Here is a 22,354-nt window from a genome sequence, read left to right as displayed (position 1 = left end):
AATAGCACACTATAAAAAAGTCAACTAAATACATAAAAAGGCAGTAATATAGAGAAATTGAGGAACAAAAAGCACAAGACATACAGAAAAGAAAAAACTTAAAGAGCACGAGTAAATTCTTCCTTATCAATAACTACTTTAAATGTATTCGGTTGGCCAAAAAGTTCCTTTGGTTTTTAAGTAAAAATAAAAGGCACATTTTTCATTTTCACCAAGAACTTTATGAACAACGTATGCACCCTTTTGTTCCACTACCTTCTGCCATTTTTCAGGCAACTTCATAATTCCATCTTGCCAAAACTCTTTTATCTTTTTGACCAAAGAATTGTTCCAGGTGCCTTTTACAGTCTTCCAGGGAATTGAAATTTTTTCCATTAAGAGAATTTTGTAAAGACCGAAATAAATGGAAATCTGAAGGTGCAATGTCTGGTGAATATGGTGGATGAATCACAACTTCCCAGCCAAGCTGTAACAGTTTCTACCTGGTCATCAAAGAAACATGCACTCTTGCGGTATCCTGATGGAAGATTATGCATTTTCTGTTGACTAATTCCAGATGCTTTTCATCAAGTGCTGCTTTCAGTTGGCCTAACTGCAAGCAGTACTTGTTGGAATTAATCGTTTGGTTTTCTGGGAGGAGCTCATAATAGAGGACTCCCTTCCAATCCCACCATATACACAACATCATCTTCTTTGGTGTGGTTGGTGGTGATTTACTTCGCTTGCCTCACGATCTCTTCTGTTCCACATCATTGTACAGTATCCACTTTTCATCGCCCATCACAAATTGTTTTAAAAACAAATGTTTTCATTACACTTAAGTAGAAAATCACATGCAGAAATATGGTCAAGAAGGTTTTTCTCACTTAACTTATGCGGAACCCAAACATCAAAGCGATTAACATAACCAAGCTGGTGCAAATGATTTTCAATGCTTGATTTGGATATTTTGAGTATGTCAGCTATCTCCTGTGTGGTATAATGTTGATTGTTCTCAATTCATGTCTCAATTTGATCACTATCAACTTCAACTGGTCTACCGGACCACGGAGCATTGTCCGGTGAGAAATCTCCAGCACAAAACTTTGCAAACCATTTTTGACACATTCGATCAGTCACAGCACCTTCTCCATACACTGCACAAATCTTTTTTTGCATTTCAGTTGTGTTTTTACCTTTCTTGAAATAATAAAGCATTATATGCCAAAAATGTTGCTTTTTTCTTCCACCTTCAACATTAAAATGGCTACACAAAAATTCACCAATTTTGATAAGTTTTTTTAAAGGCACACTAATATGACAGCTGTCACAATACAATCTAACAAAATTGTTTCAAATGAAGTTAAAGACAAGGACTACTAAAGCGATCTTATGGAAAAAACCAAACGAATTTTTTGGCCAATTCAAAAATGAATTAGACTCTCCAATTAAAGGCAGAGATTGGAAAACTGGATTAAAAAACACATGATCCATCTATCATATTACCTACAAGAGATTCACTTTAGATACAAAGAAGCAAAGAGGTTGAAAATACAGGCTGGAAAAAGATATCAAGAGAGAACTGAGTTGGCTATATAATTATCAGAAAAAATATATACTTTAAGTCAAAAACGGTTACAAGAGACAAAGAAGAGCATTATATACTGATAAAAAGTTTAGTCCAACAAGAATATGTAACAATTATAAACATATATATACCTAATAACAGAGCCCCAAAAATAGGAAACAAAAATTAACAAAATTGAAAAGAGAAATAGATAATTCTATAATAATAGCTGGATCCCTATCAAATTACCCATGACATTTTTCACCGAACTAGAACAAATAATCCTAAAATTCATATGGAACCATAAAAGACCCAGAACTGCCAAAGCAATCCTGAAGAAAAAGAACAAAGCAGGAGGCATAACCATCCCAGACTTCAGGCAATACTACAAAGCTACAGTAATCAAAACAGCATGGCACTGGCACAACAAGAGACATATGGATCAATGGAACAGAATAGAGAACCCAGAAATAAACCCACACACCTATGGTCAATTAATTGTCAACAAAGGAGGCAAGAATATACAATGAGACAAAGTCTCTTCAGCAACTGGTGTTGGGAAAGTTGGACAGTCACATGTAAATCAATGAAGTTAGAACACACCCTCTCACCATACACACAAAAAAAACTCAAAATGGTTTAAAGACTTAAACATTAGACATCACACCATAAAACTCCTAGAAGAAAACATAGATAAAACATTCTCTGACATAAACTGTACCAATGTTTTCTTAGGTCAGTCTCCCATGTCAATAGAAATAAAAACGAAAATAAACAAATGGGACCTAATCAAATTTACAAGCTTTTGCACAGCAAAGGAAATCATAAACAAAACAAAAAGACAACCTACAAAATGGGAGAAAATATTTGCAAACCATGAGACTAACAAGGGCTTAATTTCCAAAATATACAAACAGCTCATACAACTCAACAACAAAAACAACCCAATCGAAAAATGGGCAGAAGATCTAAAGAGACATTTCTCCCAAGAAGACATACAGATGGCCAAGAGACACATGAAAAGATGCTCAACATCACTAATTATTAGATAAATGCAAATCAAAACTACAGTGAGGTACCACTTCACACCAGTCAAAATGGCCATCATCAAAAAGTCTACAAATAACAAATGCTGGAGTGGGTGTGGAGAAAAGGGAACCCTCCTACACTGTTGGTGGGAATATAAGTTGGTGCAGCCACAACGGAGAACAGTATGGAGATTCCTCAGAAAACTAAAAACAGAGCTACCATAAGATCCAGCAATCCCACTCCGGGTCATATATCTGGACAAAACTACAATTCGAAAAGATACATGAATCCTATGTTAATAGCAGCACTATACACAATGCCCCCCCTCAAGACATGGAAACAACCTTAATGACCATCAACAGATGAATGGATAAAGAAGACGTGGTACATACAAACGATGGAATATTACTCAGCCATAAAAAAGAACATAATGCCATTTGCAGCAACATAGATGGACCCAGAGATTGTCATACTGAGTGAAGTAAGTCAGACACAGAAAGACATCTATCATATGATATCGCTTATATGTGGAATCTAAAAGAAAGGAGTACAAATAAATTTATTTACAAAACAGAAGTAGAGTCACAAATGTAGAAAACAAACTTATGGTTACCAGGAGATAAGGGGGGAAGGGATAAGTTGGGAGATTGGGACTGACATATACACACTACTATATATAAAATAGATAACTAATAAGAACCTGCTGTATAGCACAGGAAACTCTACTCAATACTTTGTAATGGCCTATACGGGAAAAGAATCTTAAAAAAAAAAAAGAGTGGATATATGTATATGTATAACTGATTCACTTTGCTGTACACCTGAAACTAACACAACATTGTAAATCAACTCTACTCCAATAAAAATTTTAAAAAAACAAAAAAAGATGTGGTACATATATACAATGGAATACTACTCAGCCATAAAAAAAAGAACGAAATAATGCCATTTGCAGCAACATGGACGCAATTAGAGATTATCATACTAAGTGAAGTAAGTCAGAAAGAGAAAGACAAATACCATATGATATCACTTATATGTGGAATCTAAAGTATGACACAATGAACCTATCTATGGAAGCAGAAACAGACACACAGACATAGAGAACAGACTTGTGGTTGCCAAGGGGGAGGGAGTGGAGAGGGCGGATGGACTGGGGTTTGGGGTTAGTAGATGCAAACTATTACATACAGAATGAATGGAAAACAAGGTCCTACTGTATAGCACAGAAAACTATATTCAAAGTCCTGCGATAAACCACAATGGAAAAGAATATTAAACAGAATGTATACATATATTATATACATTATATAAAATATATATGTATCTGAGTCACTTTGCTGTACGGCAGAAATTAACACAACATTGTAAATCAACTATACTTCAATTAAATAAATAAATAAATAAATAAATAAAATAGTTGGAGACTTCAATACCTTTCTTTCAATAACGGTTAGAGCAACCAGACAGAAAACCAATAAGGAAATAGAGGACTTGAATAACACTATACACCAATGAGACCTAACAGATAAATCCAGAAGACTCAACCCAACATCAGCAGAATACATATTCCTCTCAAGTACACATGGAACATTCTCAAGGATAGACTATTACGTTAGACCACAAAACAAGTCTTAATAAATTTTAAAAGACTGAAATCATACAAATTATCTTTTCTTATCACAATAGACGGAAATTGGAAAGCAAACCAATAACAGGAAAAAAACTGGAAAATTCACAAATATGTGAAAATTAAACAATGCACGCAAACAACCAATGGGTCAAAGAAGAAATCACAAGGGCAATCGGAAAATACCTTGAGACAAATGAAAACAATGTATTTTTTTAAGCAATGTATTATTTTAACACAATTTTTTAAATGGAGATAAAAGGATATTTGATATAATTTTTTAAAATAAGGATTATAAAAGAATACTATGAACAACTGTACATCAACAAATTGGATAACCTAGATGGAACGGACAAATTCCTACAAACACACAAATTACCAAAACTGAGTCAAGAACAAATATAAAATATGAATACACCTACAACAAGTAAGTAGATTGAATCAGTAATCAAAAACCCCTCAACAAAAAAAGTTCAGAATCAAAAGGCTATACTGGAGAAGCTCACTCAACACGTAAAGAATTAATACCAATCCTTCTCAAACACTTCCAAAAAATTGAAGAGGGAACACTTCCTAACTCATTCTATGAGGCCAGCATTACTCTGATACTCTGAATATATATGCAAAAAATCATCAACAAAGTACTAGCAAACCAAATTCAGCAGCATATTAAAACGGTTATACACCACGACCAAATGAGATTTATCTTCAGAATGTAAGCGTGATTGAACATATGAATTATCAATCAATGTGATAAACCACATTAATAGACTGAAGGAAAACAAAAATACGTGATCATCTCAACTGATGCAGAAGAAAGCATTTGACAAAATCCAGCACCTTTTCATGATAAAAACACTCAATAAACTAGTAATAGAAAGGAACTTCCTCAACATGATAAAGGCCATCTACAAAAAAAAAAAAAAACACACCCAAAACGAAAACAAAAACACACAGCTAACATCATACTCATTAGTGAAAGACTTAAAAAAATTTCCCCTAAGATCCGCAATAAGACGATGATGTCTGCTTTTGCCACTTCTATTTAACACAGTACTAGAAGTTCTAGCCAGAGCAATTAGCCAAGTAAAAGAAATAAAAGGCATCCAAACTGGAAAAGAAAAAGTAAAATTATCTGTTTGCAGATGACATGATCTTAAATGTAACAAAATCCTAAGAATACACACAAAAAAACAGAGCTAATAAACAATTTCAGCAAGTTGCAGTATACAGAATCAACACACAGATTTCTTTACAGTAGCAATGAACAATCCATAAAGGAAATTACAAAAATGATTCCACTTACAATAGAATCAAAAAGAATAAAATACTTAAGAATAAATTTAACCAAGGAAGCAAAAAAATTTTTACCCTGAAAACATTACACTACAAAACATTACTGAAAGAAATTAAATACTTAAGTAAATGCAGCGACATCCCATGTTCATAGATTCCTTCCAGTCTACTTTCCCTACCTACCTCTTTCTTGCTCTTCCCTTTTCAGACTTTGGTCACTGCCTATGGGTAACTAAGGAATCAGGAAGTATTTTAAGTTCATATGACCTACAGCCGAAGGGAGTAGAACATTCGAAAACACACCTTTTACAATGTTTATCATTCACTTTAAAAGAATTAAGTACTCCACCCCTTGCTTACTGTTATCAATATCAAGAGTCCCCAAAACTATTTAGTCTGCTTTCCCAGTGCTGCCAAAAGCTGGAGACTGGGCAGAATTCATAAACTGCAGCCCACTGTGCACTCACCCATTTGTTTCCTTCACTTAAGTCATTGTCAATGACTTATATTGTTAACAATACTGTTAAGATGCCAATACTACCCAAAGTGATCTACAGACTCAATGCAATCACTATCAAAATCACAATGGCATTTTTTGCAGAAACAAAAACCCATCCTAAAAGTCATACAGAATTTCAAAGGACTCTAAATAGGCAAAACAATCTAAAAAAAGGAAAAAATTAGTTGGAAGAGTAACACTTTCTTATTTCAAAACTTACTACACAAAGCTACCATAACCAAAACAGTCTGGTAATGGCATAAAGAAAGACATATATCAATGGAACAGAATACAGAGCCCATAAATAAACCCCTACATACATGGTCATTCGATCTGACAACAGTGCTAAGAGTACTGAATGGGGGAAAGGACAGTCTTTTCAATAAACGGTGCTGGAAAACTGAACACACGTGTTCAAAAGAATGAAGCTGGACCCTGACCTTACACCAGTTGCAAAAATTAACTCAAAATGGATCAAATAAGACAAGACACTAATTGTAAAAGCAGCAGACAGGAAAAAAACTCAAATGATCATTTGAGTCTTTTGAAAAATTATAGAAAAACTGTCATAAAACAATAAAATATATTACCATACAGATGTAAACTAGACTGAGGAAATCTCTATTCTGTTATGGAGTGATAGTGAAGATATACTGTTAAGTGAAAAAAAGTAATATACACAGGCATGTGTAGTAAGCTAATTTTTTGTAAGAAAGAAGAGAATATATATACCTATATTTTCAGAAATAAACAATGCAAGGATAAAAACAAAAACAAAAGAACAAAGACCTAAATTTAATATCTATACTAAAACTATACCTTATACTCTAAACTACACAAACACACATAAATATAACTGCATAAAAACTATAAATCTTCATGACCTCGGATTTGGCAACAGTTTCTTAAATATGACATCAAAAGCACAGATAACAAAAGAAAAAAATAGATAATTTGGTCTTCATCAAATTTAAAATTTCATCCTTGACATCCATCTTGACAATGATTTTTCTGGATTTGATACCAAAAGCAAAGGCAACCAAAGCAAAAAAACAAAAAACCAAGTGGGAATCCTCATGCAACTGCTGGTGGGAATAAAATGATGCAGTTGATGCAGAAAACAGTTTGGAAGTTCCTCAAAAAGTTAAACATGGAATTGCCATATGATCCAGCAATTCTACTCATAGGCATATATCCAAAAGACTGAAAATAGGGACTCAAACAGATATTTGTACACCATGTTCACTGCAGCATTATTCACAACGGCCAAAAGGTAGACGCAACCAAGCATCTATCAACAGATGAATGGATAAACAAAATGTGGGATACACACAATGGAATATTACTCGGCCATTTAAAGGAAGGAAACTCTGACACATGCTACAACATGGATTAACCTTGAGGACATCATGCTAAATGAAATAAGTCACTCACAAAACGGCAGATATTGTATGATTCAATTATATAAGATATTGAGAATTGGTAAATTCATAGGGATAGAAAGTAGAACAGAAGTTATCAGGGGCTAGTGGGAGAGGGGAATGGGAAGTCATTGCTTAATGGGTACAGAGTTTCTGTTTGGGATGATAAAAAAGTTTTGGAAATAAATAGTGGCGATGGTTACACAACATTGTGAATGTACTAATGCCATTGAATTGTACACTTAAAAAGGTTAAAACGATAAATTTAATGTGATGTATACTTTACCACAATAAAAAAACTTTTAACTCAAAAAATTTAATCGAAATAATGTGTATTAAGCTTATATAAAGTATCACAAACCTCAAATTTTAAATGTCAATCATTCTCTAAAATAGCTAAAGTTTTAAAAAAAAACATAACTTTTTATATGGGTAAATCAACTGACAAGAGTTTTTATGATCAAAGCCAAGTAGAACTGTGCCCCCTTCTCTCAAATCCAGTTTTGTAAATAAATGGGATTTCCAAACTAAATTACCTAGATCCTCATCTAAAGCCCAATTAGCTAGGTTTTCTGGATTACTCAAGCCTTTTCCTTCTGTGTTCATCTGGTAAAGCTTTTTTGGCCACTGGTCAAAGAAGTTTAAGTCATGCTTCTTTTCACAAGCAATTTGTTGATTAAAACAGCCTGAGGTTGCCAACTGTTTTTTGGGCTTTTTTCTAATGAGATATGGAGATCATCTGGATCCCCTAATTATCCAAGCTACACTTTCCTCTTTTTCCTTATAAACAAATAATCAAGAACAAGCTCTATCTATATGAAGAGTTCTGTGATGCAAGATTCACTAGAAAGTTCTTGATTCTTCCAGTATCAGGCAGCTCTTTGGTATTTATGTATAACAATGTAGCTAACACTTTTTAAGTGTTACTTGTTTGTTGGGGAGACAAAGTTTGTCCCATAGTTCCAAAAATTGTGATATGTAACTGTGCTGGTCCTACAATGCTTGTGCTTCTAACACCACACTCATTTTGAAATTTCATATACTGTATCCCTTGGAATGGGCCAGGTTATGCTGCAATAACAACCTCTACAACTCAATGTTTATCACAACATAAATTGATTTAACAACTCATACAAAATCCTCTGTGAATTAAGGTGACTCTCTAAGGCAGCTGTCCTTTATGCATTGGCTCAGCATTCCAAGCTGCTTTAATCTCATGTTACCTCCCATATTAGCAAAACAGAGGGAAAAGGAATAGCACTGGTCACCTTTGCTCACATTTCATTTACCAAAAAAAGCCACATGGCTGCACCTAACTTCAAGGCAATAAGGAACACAACCCTCAGAATGCCTCAAAATAAAGGAGCAGTAACAAGGCTTATCACATTAGTACAAGGTGAAATAAGGCAGTCTCTTTGTCTCGACCCATGTTACTATTTCCCTCCAATCCTTTTGTTCAGGGCTAATTTCATGGTCATGTGATCTGTGCAGTTACACAGGGCTCCATGCTCAGAAAGACGCTGTGCTTGGTTTAAAGCTCTCCTGTCACCAACTTGAAATTCTTAATAATTTTATCTTTGAATTTGTGTTTTGTAGTGAAGTCTAATAGGACAATGGAACATGCACAGGAGCAGGAGATATATGCAAAATGTATACCTTGCCATTTGTTTCCACCTCATTCTCATATAGCTTTGGTGATGCCCTGTGAACACAGAATATCGGTGGATCCATGATGTGTGGGGAGTTCAGCAAGACTCAATGTGAATATTAAGTAAGCATGTTGTCTACAACTAAGTAAGCAAGGGTACTAACAGCCCAAGAAGCCACATTTTGTTTGAACCATAACTTGCTTCAAACACAGAGGAAAGGCAATGGAATTCTAAGAAACATGAATGATCAAAAAGCCTATCATGTCTTTTCTTACTCATGTTACTTCCCTGTATTAACCAACCACTTATGCTAAAAGTGACAACACAGAAGGAAAGGGAAAGATAGAGCAAGCGACAGTTCCTTTTCCTTTCAGTCCTGCCAAATCAAAGGTAAAGACTGTTGGTAGAATGTGCAAGTATAAGAAATGAAATAAAAACAGTGAGTAAGTTTTGTGCAGTGTTTTCCCTGTTCTGGTAAGAATGAAATATATATGTACAAGCTATGAAATACTAGCAATTCCACATAAGAGTTAAATAATCATATATTTGCATTTAAAACTGGCATTGCACAATACAAAGTTGAACAGTAAAATTCATGCTTAATTAACAATTTCAATTGTTCTTTATGTACAATGACATTAAAAAGAAAATAAACACAACGAGCTGAGAGAAAGATCAAAGAAGAAAAAAACTTTGTTTTAGTAACTTTAACAGCACTTTTTTTCCTGCATTTTGAACTAGAGACCCTGCATTTTTATTTTGCACTAGGCCCTGCAAATTATGTAGCTGCGCTTTTATTTGCTCAGGTAAACAAATATAAATCAGGAATTAGTTTTAACAAAGATAATTTCAACATTCACATATAAGGTGCTCAGTTAAAAGCTGGGGACACAAAGATAAATAACAGGCTCATGTCTAAAAGGGGAGATAGTCATATAAACAAATAATGACAATATTATGTGACACATGCTAAGGAAACTCTGAGGAAAGAGCCTAAGAAAAAGCCTTGTACATGGAGATAATATTGAGCTGAGAAAGAATTTCTCACTTAAGAGAAGGAGTAAGAAGGAGTAAGACAAGATTTGTATGTACTAGACAAAATATATTTCTAAAACTCTGACAAGTTTTTTAGGATGTAAAATAGCATGCATAATGATGAATACAGGAGATGAACTGGGAATGTAAATTGGTACACATATTTGCATACCAACTCAAGTTTAGACTTTAGAAAAGAGAAGCCATAGATGATAAGCAGAAGAGTAGCACAATTTCTGCTTTAGATTAACTTCTGCAGAACAGGAAGACAGAGAAGAGAGAAAAAGGCGATGTCACTGAAGTAAACAAGAGTAGTTATCAATAATAGTAAAAAGTATTAAGAGGTTATTTAGGGCCTTAACACAAGCAATTTTAGTGGGATTGTGCAGAGGGAAAAGTTGTGTTAAAGTCAAATGGGTTTCTTCCCAGAAGATGCTTCAATATCCTAATAAGCACTGTAAATCTCTAAGAGTGAGAACTAATTTGCAACATTTCCCAGATTTATTTGACTAAAGAAACATTTTTTGCCAGGACCACCTATCAGTATCTCAAAGGACTGTGAGGAACACAAGTTTTATAACATTGTTCTATGAAACAGAAGGCCAACACTGACTGAGAAAGGCAGAGGGCAGTAGAGGGCTTAAGGCCAGGGTAAAACAATACTAAATGTGAGAAACAGGAAAGAAATCTGACTAAAATACGGCCCAGCTGTGTTAAAGACCTAACTACATATATAACACACCAGTCTACTAGTTTATACAATTTACAGATATTTAAATTCATACTGGGTAGAGGATTGACAGAATGAATAATTCAATAGGGTAAGCGAACACAACAGTAATGGTACTGGTGAGGGGGAAGGATAAAGCCCAAAAGAGGTTATATACAAAGAGATTAGGGATAAATGAGAAAACTAAAGAAATGAGAAAGATGCACATATAGATATTAAAGAGATTTTGGTCAGAAGTAGAACCATTATTGAACCATATGAGTAGGTGTGTCAAGGAAAGTAGAGCTGAATACCACTGGAATACAGAAATTAAGGAAAAATAAAGTTAAGATGTTAGGTAACCTTCAGTACTATGCTTCCAACTGCCTGATATGATATCAAGAATTATACCAAAGTATCAGTGAACATAAGCGAGTGACACAGAGGTTCCTAGATTGAAATAACAAAGTCAGGTAAGAAACAGCCAGTAGGGCACCAGTCTTTTTTTTTTTTTTTTAATTTTTGAATTTTATTTATTTTTTTATACAGCAGGTTCTATTAGTCATCAGTTTTATACACATCAGTGTATACATGTCAATCCCAATCGCCCAATTCATCACACCACCACCCCCACCCCCCAGTCGCTTTCCCCCCTTGGCAGTAGGGCACCAGTCTTAGAAGAAGAAGAATTTTAGCAGAGAATAGAAGAATAAACAGACACTATATAGAAAAACATGGGTCTGGTTTTCTGGCTTTGAGGAAGGAGGTGTGAAGGGAACAAGATACAAACCCCCTTAGAGGGTTCAGAATAATGGTTCTCAATCATTTTTCTAACCCATCTGAGAAACAGAATACACATCCAACAGAAATAAAGAGGAACACAAGAATGCGGGGTGGGAGAGGGTAGCTGTGAGTGGTTTAAAAGACCTTCCAAAGTGATTATGAAACACCTTCCTAAGGAGGTGTACCTCTCATATAATGAAAATCACTGGTTTAAAACTGGTACTATCACAGAAAGCTTAAATACTAGTTCCAAACACAAACTAACAACTTTTTACCTGTATCACACAATTCAAGACACTGTCTCATAACAATACCATAAATTCCTACAAAAAGTCCTGGAGCCCTTACAAATTTTTCAGTTTAAAAAAAAGATTTGTTTAAATAGACATTTCTCCAAAGAACACATACAGATGGCCAAGAAGCACATGAAAAGCTGCTCAACATCACTAATTATTAGAGAAAAGCAAATCACAACTACAATGAGGTATCACCTCACACCAGTTAGAATGGGCAGCATCAGAAAATCTACAAACAACAAATGCTGGAGAGGGTGTGGAGAAAAGGGAACCCTCTTGCCCTGTTGGTGAGAATGTAAATTGATACAGCCACTATGGAGAACAGTATGGAGGTTCCTTAAAAAACTAAAAATAGAATTACCATATGACCCAGCAATCCCATTACTGGGCATATACCCAGAGAAAACCATAATTCAAAAAAACACATGCACCCCAATGTACACTGCAGCACTACTTACAACAGCCAGGTCACAGAAGCAACCTAAATGCCCATCGACAGATGAATGGATAAAGAAAATGTGGTACATATACACAATGGAATATTACTCAGCCATAAAAAGGAACGAAATTGGATCATTTGTAGAGACGTGGATGGATCTAGAGACTGTCATACAGAATAAGTCAGAAAAAGAAAAACAAATATCGTATATTAACGCATATATGTGGAACCTAGAAAAATGGTACAGATGAACCAGTTTGCAGGGCAGAAATAGAGACACAGATGTAGAGAACAAATGTATGGACACCAAGGGGGGAAAGTGGTGGGGGGGATGGTGGTGTGATGAATTGGGAGACTGGGATTGACCTATATACACTAATATGCGTAGAATGGATAACTAATAAGAACCTGCTGTATAAAAAAAATAATAAAATTTAAAAATTTTTTAAAAACAGGTTTGTTTTGAAGATACAGTATCAGCTAATATATGCCTAACATGCCCATTCATTTATCTTTTCACATCTGTAAAGTTAACAGTCTTGCAGTATTTCCACTTTATATATTAATGAGGTACACTGAGTGTATGACTTGCCTAAAATGACACAAATGGGATTGGTTTATGACAAGAAAGAAGAGACATATTTTTTGGTTCAATGCTTAGGCACTAAGGTATGTCCTTAGCCTAAACCAGCAGTTCTCAAACTTTTTGACCTCAGGATGCTTTTATACTCCTAAAAATTACCAAGAATCCCAAGAACTTTTGTTTTTGTGAGTTATAGCTATTGACACTTACATCATTAGATATTAAAACTGAGAAATTTTTCCAATACAAGAATACACTATTAACTCATTCTATGAGGCCAGTACTGCCTTAATACCAAAACCAGACAACGACGTTACAAGAAAACTATACACCAATGTGCCTTATGAATACAGATGCAAAATCCTCAACAAAATACTAGCAAACCAAATCCAGCAACAAAAAGTTATACACCAGGGCTTCCCTGGTGGCGCAGTGGTCGAGAATCTGCCTGCCAATGCAGGGGACACGGGTTCGAGCCCTGGTCTGGGAGGATCCCACATGCCGCGGAGCAACTAGGCCCGTGAGCCACAGCTGCTGAGCCTGCGCGTCTGGAGCCCGTGCTCCGCAACGAGAGGCCGCGATAGTGAAGAGGCCCGTGCACAGCGATGAAGAGTGGCCCCCGCTTGCCGCAACTGGAGGAAGCCCTCACACAGAAACGAAGACCCAACACAGCCAAAAATAAATAAATAAATAAAAGAGCCTTCCCTAAAATTTAAAAAAAAAAAAAGTTATACACCAGGATCAAGTGTATTCTATCCCAGGAATGCAAGGTTGGTTCAATATGAAAATCAATCAATGTAATACACCATACTAATAAAATAAAGGACAAACACCACACAGTCATCTCAAGTGACACAAAAAAAGCATTTGATAAAATCTAATGCCCTTTTACAATAAAAACACTCAACAAATTAGGAATCAAAAGAAACTTTCCTCAATCTGACAAAAAACCCACATGTGACATCATACTTAATGGTGAAAGACTAAATGTTTTCTCCCTTAAGAACAGAAACAAGGATATGTTGTCTTCACTTTTTTTTTTACATTTATCTATCTATTTATTTATTTATTTATTTTGGCCACGTGGCTTGCAAGTTCTTAGTTCCCTGACCAGGGATTGAACGCAGGCCGCAGAAGTGAAAGCACCAAGTCCTAACCACTGGACCTCCAGGGAATTCCCTGTTGTCTTCACTTCTCTTCAACACTGTACCAGCCAGGGCAATTAGGCAAGAAAAAGAAATAAAAAGCATCCAGACTGGAAAGGAAGAAGTAAAACTATCTATATTTGCAGATGACATGATCCCATATATAAAAAATCCTAAGGAATCCTCAAAAAAACCGTTAGAGCTAATAAATTAGTCCAGCAACATTACCATCCAAGATCAATAAACAAAAATCAATTGTATTTCTATATACTAGCAATGAACAGTCTGAAAGTGAAGTTAAGAAAACAATTCCATTTACAACTGGTACTGTAAATTATATCTCAAAGAAAAAGAAAAAGAAGAATACACTATTACACATTCCAATACCATCAAAGTAGTAACAAAAGAAGTACAAGATTTTCTTCAAAAATTGACAAGTGGATCCTAAAATGCACATGGAAATGCAAGGGACTCAGAACAGCCAAAACAATCTTGAAAAAGAAAAGTTCAGTTGGAGAACTCACAACTTCAACTTCGATTTCCCAATTTCAAAACTTTCTACAAAGCTACAGTAATCAAGACTGGGTGGTGGGACTTCCCTGGCGGTGCAGTGGTTAAGAATCCTCCTGCCAATGCAGGGGACACGGGTTCGAGCCCTGGTCCGGGAAGATCCCACATGCCGCGGAGCAAATAAGCCCGTGCACCACAACCACTGAGCCTGCGCTCTAGAGCCCACAAGCCACAACTACTGAGCCGTGTGCTGCAACTACTGAAGCCCTCGCGCCTAGAGCCTGTGCTCCGCAACAAAAGATGCCACCGCAACGAGAAGCCCGCGCACCACAAGGAAGAGGAGCCCCCACTCGCCGCAAATAGAGAAAGCCCGCACACAGCAACAAAGACCCAACGCGGCCAAAAAGAAAGAAAGAAAGAAAGAAAAGAAAAAAGACTGGGTGGTACTGACATAAGGACAGACATACAAATCAATGGAGAATCCAGAATCAATTGAGAAGCCAGAAATAAACAGAGACATTTATGGTCAATTGATTTTCAACAATGACACCAAGATCATTCAACAAGGGAAAGAATAGTCTTGTCAATAAATGGTGCTGGGACAATTGGATAGCCACATGCAAAAGTATGAAGTTGGACCTCTGCCTCACAACACATTCAAAAATTAACTAAAAATGGATCAAAGACCTAAATGTAAAAGCTAAAACTATAAAACTTAGAAAAAAACAGAGGTGTAGATCTTTATAATTTTGGCTTATATTTCTTAGATATGACTCCCAAAGCGCAAGAAGAAATAGATAAATAGGACTTTATCAAAATCTAAAACTTGGGTGCTTAAAAAAACATACTCAAGAAAATGAAAAGAATTAAATGGCAGTTCCTCAAAAACTAAACATAGATTTACCACATGATCCAGCAATTCCACTTCTGGGTATATTTCCAAAGAACAGAAAGCAGGGACTCAAACAGATATTTGTACACCCACATCCACAGCAGCAGTATTCACAATAGTCAAAAGGCAGAAGCAACCAAAGTGTCTATCAATGGATGAATGGATAAACAAAATATGGTATATAAATACAAGAGAACATTATTCAGCCTTAAAAAGGAAGGAAATTCCGACACATGCTAAAACATGGAAGAACCTTGAAGACACTGTGCTAAATGAAATAAGTCACAAAAGAACAAATACTATATGACTCTAATTACATACAGTAGTCAAATTCATAGAGACAGAAAGTAGAATGATGGTTGCTAGGGGCTGAGGGGAGGAGGGAATGAGGAGTTATTGCTTAAGGGCACAGAGTGTTAGTTTGGGAAAAAGGAAAAAGTTCTGGACATGGATGGTGGTGATGGTTGCACAACACTGTGAATATACACTTAAAAATGGTTAACATGGTAAATTTTATGTTATATATATATTTTGCCAAAATTTTTAAATTTAAAAAAAGAAAATGAAAAGACAACCCACAAAATGGGAGAACATTTTTGCATATCATTTATCTGATAAGGGTCTAGTATGCAGAATACATAAAGAACTCTTACAATTCAACAATAAAAATAATCCAATTTTTTTTAATGAACAAAGGATTTAAATAGACATTTCTCCAAATAAGATATACAAATAGCCAACAGACACATGAAGAGATGCTTAACATCATTAGTCATTAGGGAACTGCAAATCAAAACCACAATGAGATACCACTTCACCAGCTAGGATGGCTATAATTTAAAAGATGGACAATAACAAGTGTTGGTGAGGATGTGGAGAAATTAGAACCCTCGTACATTACTAGCGAAAATATAAGATGGTGCAGCCTCTCAGGAAAATAGTTTTGGCAGTTCCTCCATAAAGTTAAACATAAATGTATCAGAACACTCAGCAATTCCACTCCTGGGTATATATCCAAGAGAAATGAAAACATACATCCTCACAAAAACTTTTACATGAATGTTCAAAGAAACATTATTCGTAATAGCCAAAAAGTGGAAATAACCCAAATGTCTATCAAATGATGAATGGATAAACAAAATGTGGTATCTCTATAGAATACATTCCACAGAATGTAGTATTATTCAGCCATAAAAAGGAATGAAGTGCTAATACATGATGTATTATGCACGAACCTTGAAAACATTATGCTTAGTGAAAGAAGCCAGGCACAAAAAGCCACATGTTATATGACTCTATTCACATGAAATATCCAGAATAGGCAATTCCAAAGACAGAAAGAGACAGAAAGCAGTTTAGTGGTTGCCAAAAGCCTGAGGTGGGGGGGATGCAGGGTGATTGCTAATGGGCACAGGGTTTCTTTCGGTAAGATGAAAATGTTCTGGAATTAAACAGTAGTGATGATTACATAACCTTACGAATATACACTAAACTGCATGCTTTTTTTTTTTTTTTTTTTTGGGTCACGCAACGCAGCATATGGGATCTTAGTTCCCCAACCAGGGATCAAACCCGTGTCCCCTGCATTGGAAGCACGGAGTCTTAACCGCCAAACTGCCAGGGAAGTCCCTGAACTGCATGCTTTAGAAAGGTGAGTTTTACGGTACTGTAAATTATATCTCAAAGAAAAAGAAAAAAAGAATACACTATTACACATTCCAATACCATCAAAGTAATAATGTTTTCACATGTATCTATCACTCTACATTCCAGATGAGAAAATGAAAGGGGAAAAGGTAAATATCTTCTTAATATTACTATGAAAACAGTTACAACTCAGAGACCCACAAAAGGTCCCCAAACATAGTTTGAATACCGCTGACCTAAACTAACCCTCAGCACAAGACTGGAGCTATTTGTAGTTAATGACCAATCAATTTTAATGTTAATTAAATTATTTAAACTACAGTGTACAGCTGAGACTGACAAAATGCAATCAGATTTCATTATCATCTAAATTCATACTTTATGTTCTTAACAAAACATTTTTTGACAACCTATGTGACTATACTGAATCTAACATCCTCTGCACACTAAATTTTGACAACCTAAGCTTGAGGTGCAACATAGTATAGTGGTTAAGAGCGCTAACTCTAGACTCAGACATCCTGAGTTCAAATCCTGGCTCAGCAGCAAACTAGCTCTGAGATCTTATCCAAAGTATTTAGTCTTTCTGCAGCTACTTTCCTCACCTATAAATACTGATAATATAAGAGTTGTTGCGAGGACCGGTGAATACTTCTAAGATCTTTAGCAATAAATTAACACATAGTAACTATGCAGTAAGTTACCTATTATCATTGTAAATCAAATACCCATTTAAAATGACCAGATTATTGTGTCTTACAAAATACCTAATTTTTGAAAATACAGATTGCTTTGTATAAAGATCAGTAGGACTTTGCTCATCTTTACTGATGAACACAGAGCTTGTATGAATCCTGCCTCTGCTTTCCAGACCACATTCCCCAATGCCCTATGCTATTGCTTTCCAATGGTAAACTAGAAAGCAGTCAACTAACCCAAGCCAAGGAGTGAAAACACTTCCTGTGTAACGATAACAAGGTGATGTCTCCCAGAGGTATTTTTACCTCAAAAGACTCCTCTAAGAAATTAAACATTCTTAGACAATAAGACTTGGATCACAGGATCCTCAAAGAACCAGTCTGGAATACAGCAACTAGAGAGAGGAGAAGAGAGCAGCATGCAAAAGATGGCTTGACTATCCAATGAAAACAAGGGTAAATCTACTGATGGAGAAGCCAAGGAGAAAGAAATACTAAAATAGGAATCAAAAACCATAATTTTAATTACAGCTCAACCACTATCCCACTTGGTGATCTCACTTGACAAGATAAAAATCCAAAGGTCTTCATTTAACATACACAATAATCTTCACAATCTGCCAGGTACTTCAAACCATTTCTCTCACCACTCTATCCATAACTCAATTCATACCACACTGAATTTCTCACTCTCCCCTAAACACCAAGCCCTATTACAACTTATCACCTTCACACACATTATTCCTTTACTTTGGAATGGCCTCCAGTCTATCCCCTTCTCCACCTGGAAAACTCCTACTCATCCCTCAAGAGCCAGCTTCTTCCCTCCGAACTCCCATAATCTAGTGTGTTGCAATTTATCTGTACGTATTATATGACTGAGTTCCCTGAAGCAAGAGATTGTCTTCAATAATTTTATATCTCTAAAACCTAGTAATGTCTAGCATAAAGTACAAATGCAAATGTTTGAAGAAATAAATGATTAAATGATCAATGAACGAGCAACCTTAGGCAGTTTCTCCTATAAAATTGGGAGAACACTTGATACATCTGAGAAGCAACATGACATATATAATAGGAAGAAAACACAGAGCTGCTTTCAATCTTTCTAACTCTATGATCTTATGCAAATTAACCTCTGAGTCAGAGATTCCTCATTTATAAAACAGGTTTCATAGAGTTGTTACACTGAACAAGTGAAAAAAAATACATAAACATGTCTAGTACAATGCCTGAAACAAAACAGGTAAAACTTAGTTTAGTGTAAAAAAATTCTAATTTACTTAGTTCAGTGTAATTAATCTTAATTCCTCTAAGAAGAAAAAAGTCTATATATCCTGCTTTACTCCCCTTGCCTATTTGTCTTTCTAGAACTGCTCTTTTTAGAACATATTTCTATCTGCAGTAACAATCAACTGAATTCAAGCATTTGTAGTTTACGTTAGGAAGTAACACATCTCACTGAATTTGTTATATCAAAATGGTCTTTTTTTTTAAGGGTAAACAAAATTTACTGGCATCAGCATTTACAGGTAAGTCTTACTTATAGTTTCTCTGAAACCAGAAACTTTCTGCAGAAATAAAATTCATACACCTTTGTCTACCCAAAGATCCTGATTTGACATTATATGAAGAACACAACATAATTAATCCTGCTTATTGTGCATGTCAAGGTTAACTTTGAGGTCAAAAAGAGTCATACAATTACTCTTACTAAAATGACTCTATTCTGAGAACTAATAAAAATTCTCTTTAAACAGCTTTTTATTAATCAGACATTTATAATTACAAATAAAAATTTTTATTTTAAAAGGTCTGAAATTATAATGTAGACACTATACTGTTCCAGCTACATTAACTAAAAATAAATGTAATTCTAGATGTGATTTAGGATTTACAATATTGAACTAAACTTATGTGCATCATAACATCTTGTTAGTTTATCTGTATTACTAACAACTTGACCTAGGACAATGAAAAGACTTTAATTTCCTTTTTGTATTTAGATATTTGCTAGACTTAAAACATTAAATGTCAATAACTTTCACTTCCGCTTCTGTATTATTTCAAGGAAGCTTTATTTTTTCATTTTCCACACAAGTCAAATGAAAAATTACAACCAGCAGGAAAATTTATCTAAAATAGCTTTTTAAAAAAGTAACTCTTTTGTTTGTATTAAATATCACCTTTTTAAAGCATAAAACAACTTAAAATTCTTATCTTCCCCAAAGTATACGGTTTTTAAGCACTCTTTAAAATTTGTTTATAAAAGGATCATAGTACACTAGACACTAGTGAATTCATTAATTATCTTCAGCCCAGTTTTCTAAATGAATCAATATTTCATAATTTTATAAGTTGTGACTAATCAGTACTAGGATGCAATGTAGTGCAGCAATTTCTAAGGAGACATACAAGCGTTCTGAGCCTAAAAAAAATTTCAGCGTACATTTTACTCATATACAGAACACGCTGACTGATAGTAACAACAACAAAAAAAAACTTTTTAAAAAAACCATCCTACAATTCACCACCTTGATATGGCATTCTCTCTAAATTATCATAAGCAGTTGCGATTATCCAATTTTATTAGCTAATAGTTCTCATTATTTTAAAAACAGAAAAAGGATATGTTCCGTTTCACCAAGTGTTACACATTTCGCTACTACAAGACTGGATGGGGGGGCGATCTTTGGAAACAAAAGGTAACCTGATCCGCTCCAGCTAATTATTAAATGCATGCCAACAATACACAATTCGAATTGCACTTCTGGACACTAAGGAGATCACAAAAGGGAGTAGAACGTCAAATGTGTAAGGAACTACTTTTGTATAAAAAATATATCGAAACGAAGAAACATGGTATACCGAAACTAAGATCTCGCGCAAGGTACACAATTCATCTTATTAAAAATTTGATAATCTTCCAAAAAGAAAGTATTTAATCAACGTTGTTAAAATAACAGTAATTCACCACATTCAGGTACAACTTTAAATCCCGATGATATCTTTCTTTCAGGTCTAAATATCTCATTCTTTTGCAATCCGTATACCAAAAGGACCTGAAACCTCTCGCGGAGGCGTACAACACACTCGGCGAGTGCTGTCTGTTTACAAATACGAATCTCAGTTTCCCACGTCAAAAGCGTTCATTACCACCATTCGACCGGGGGGCGGGGGAGAGAGAAGGCGGGCGAGCAAGAAGCGATATCCTCACAGACACCTCTACGTTCTCTCCTCCCGACAAGGGCGAGCCCGGAAAAAAATGTTTATTATGTATTATATGCGTGTTTGTGTATTTACGTGTTATATACGTACGTCTATATCTAAGCAGGGGTGAAAGAAAAGGCACACATGACAAGGAATCATACTGGACCCCAGAAAATGTTCACTCCTATCCCGTTAACTCAAAATCCGCTGCCCGGGTCTACAGGTTTCAGCTCGGGGGCCGAGTGCCCCAGCCTCGCTGTGGAGTTCGGCCCCAAAGCTCCCCGATGCCCTCCTCAGGAAGCCCAGGCCGCCGCCCCTACCTCCCTTATCTCTGCCTTCCCCTGGGACACCCGAAGCGCATTCCGGCAAAGAAAGAAGTGTCAGGCCCCAAGAGGGCGGCTGACACGCGCTCGGGCCGGGCCCGCGACACCTGCGAGCCGCGGCACCTGAGGGCGAAGAGGGGGCCGCCCGGCCTGCCCCGAGCACACCCCCTTGGGCGCCGGGTGCTGCGCCGCGGCCGGAACCTCCGTACCTGCGAGGCCCGCGAGCTACAGGCGCGCGCGGCGCCTCCTCATCTCAGTGGCTCCCGCTCCCCCTCCGCCTCCCGCTGCCGCCGTCACTGCCGCCGCCGCTGGAGGCCAGGACACGACGAGCTCAGGGTTCCACCGCCATGTCCGCCGCGCCGCGAACTGCATTGTGGGGGGGAAGGGATGGGGAGGGGGAGGAGAGAGGGGGAGAGAAAGAGGAGGACCCGCTGAGGGGAGGGGGCCGAGGGAGAAGGGGAGCCGGGGGAGAGGGGGAGGGGAGAGAGGGACGGAGCCCCGAATGGAGTCCTGACCCGGGCGGGGGTAGGGAATAGATGCGCAGGAGACCCCGGAGAAGAGGCGCAGAGGGAAGAGTTTGGGGGTGCCCCCTCCCTCCGTTCTGGGGTCCCCTGGGCACTGGTTAAACCGGGGTGGGGGGTAGTAAACACCAATGGGGGAGGGGCTACGTTCGGGGCCTTGTAGTAGAGACGGGAAACAATGGGGAGGAGGGAAACAACGCCGAGGTGAGAGGACAGCGCACTCACACTCACGCTGAGAGAAGGGGCGAGCGCGCGAGGACGCTCTTTAGCCCGCGGGGGGGGGCGGGGCCCTGGCCCTCTAGCGTTGGGGGAAGGTTGAAGTCACAACGGGCTCGCGGGGAGGGGCGGGGCCACCGAGCGGGGGTCGCGAAGTCCATCTCCCCCGCTGGGCCCCCATGGGGAGCGGCGCGAGGACGCTGGCGTGCTTGAGGAGGCCGGGGTCGCGGGCAGTGCCGCGCCGCTCAGGTCTGCTTCCTGGGCTGTGGACCTCCTT

The 22,354-nt window shown here is 37.1% G+C and overlaps 1 protein-coding gene across 6 annotated transcripts in view; it reads right to left on the bottom strand.

Moving 5' to 3' along the window:
• TUT4 (terminal uridylyl transferase 4) overlaps positions 1–21,721 on the bottom strand; it is a 142,687-nt gene extending 120,966 nt beyond the window's left edge. For all 6 annotated transcript variants that reach the window (XM_061184210.1, XM_061184212.1, XM_061184211.1 and 3 more), the window contains exon 1: positions 21,550–21,721. The gene's annotated coding sequence lies outside the window, so the exon portion shown is untranslated. The remainder of the gene's footprint in view (positions 1–21,549) is intronic.
• Between the last annotated feature and the right edge of the window lie 633 nt (positions 21,722–22,354).

Source organism: Eubalaena glacialis, chromosome 3 (assembly GCF_028564815.1).
Source record: "Eubalaena glacialis isolate mEubGla1 chromosome 3, mEubGla1.1.hap2.+ XY, whole genome shotgun sequence".
NCBI lineage: Eukaryota > Metazoa > Chordata > Mammalia > Artiodactyla > Balaenidae > Eubalaena > Eubalaena glacialis.
This window is presented reverse-complemented; position numbering and strand designations above follow the sequence as displayed.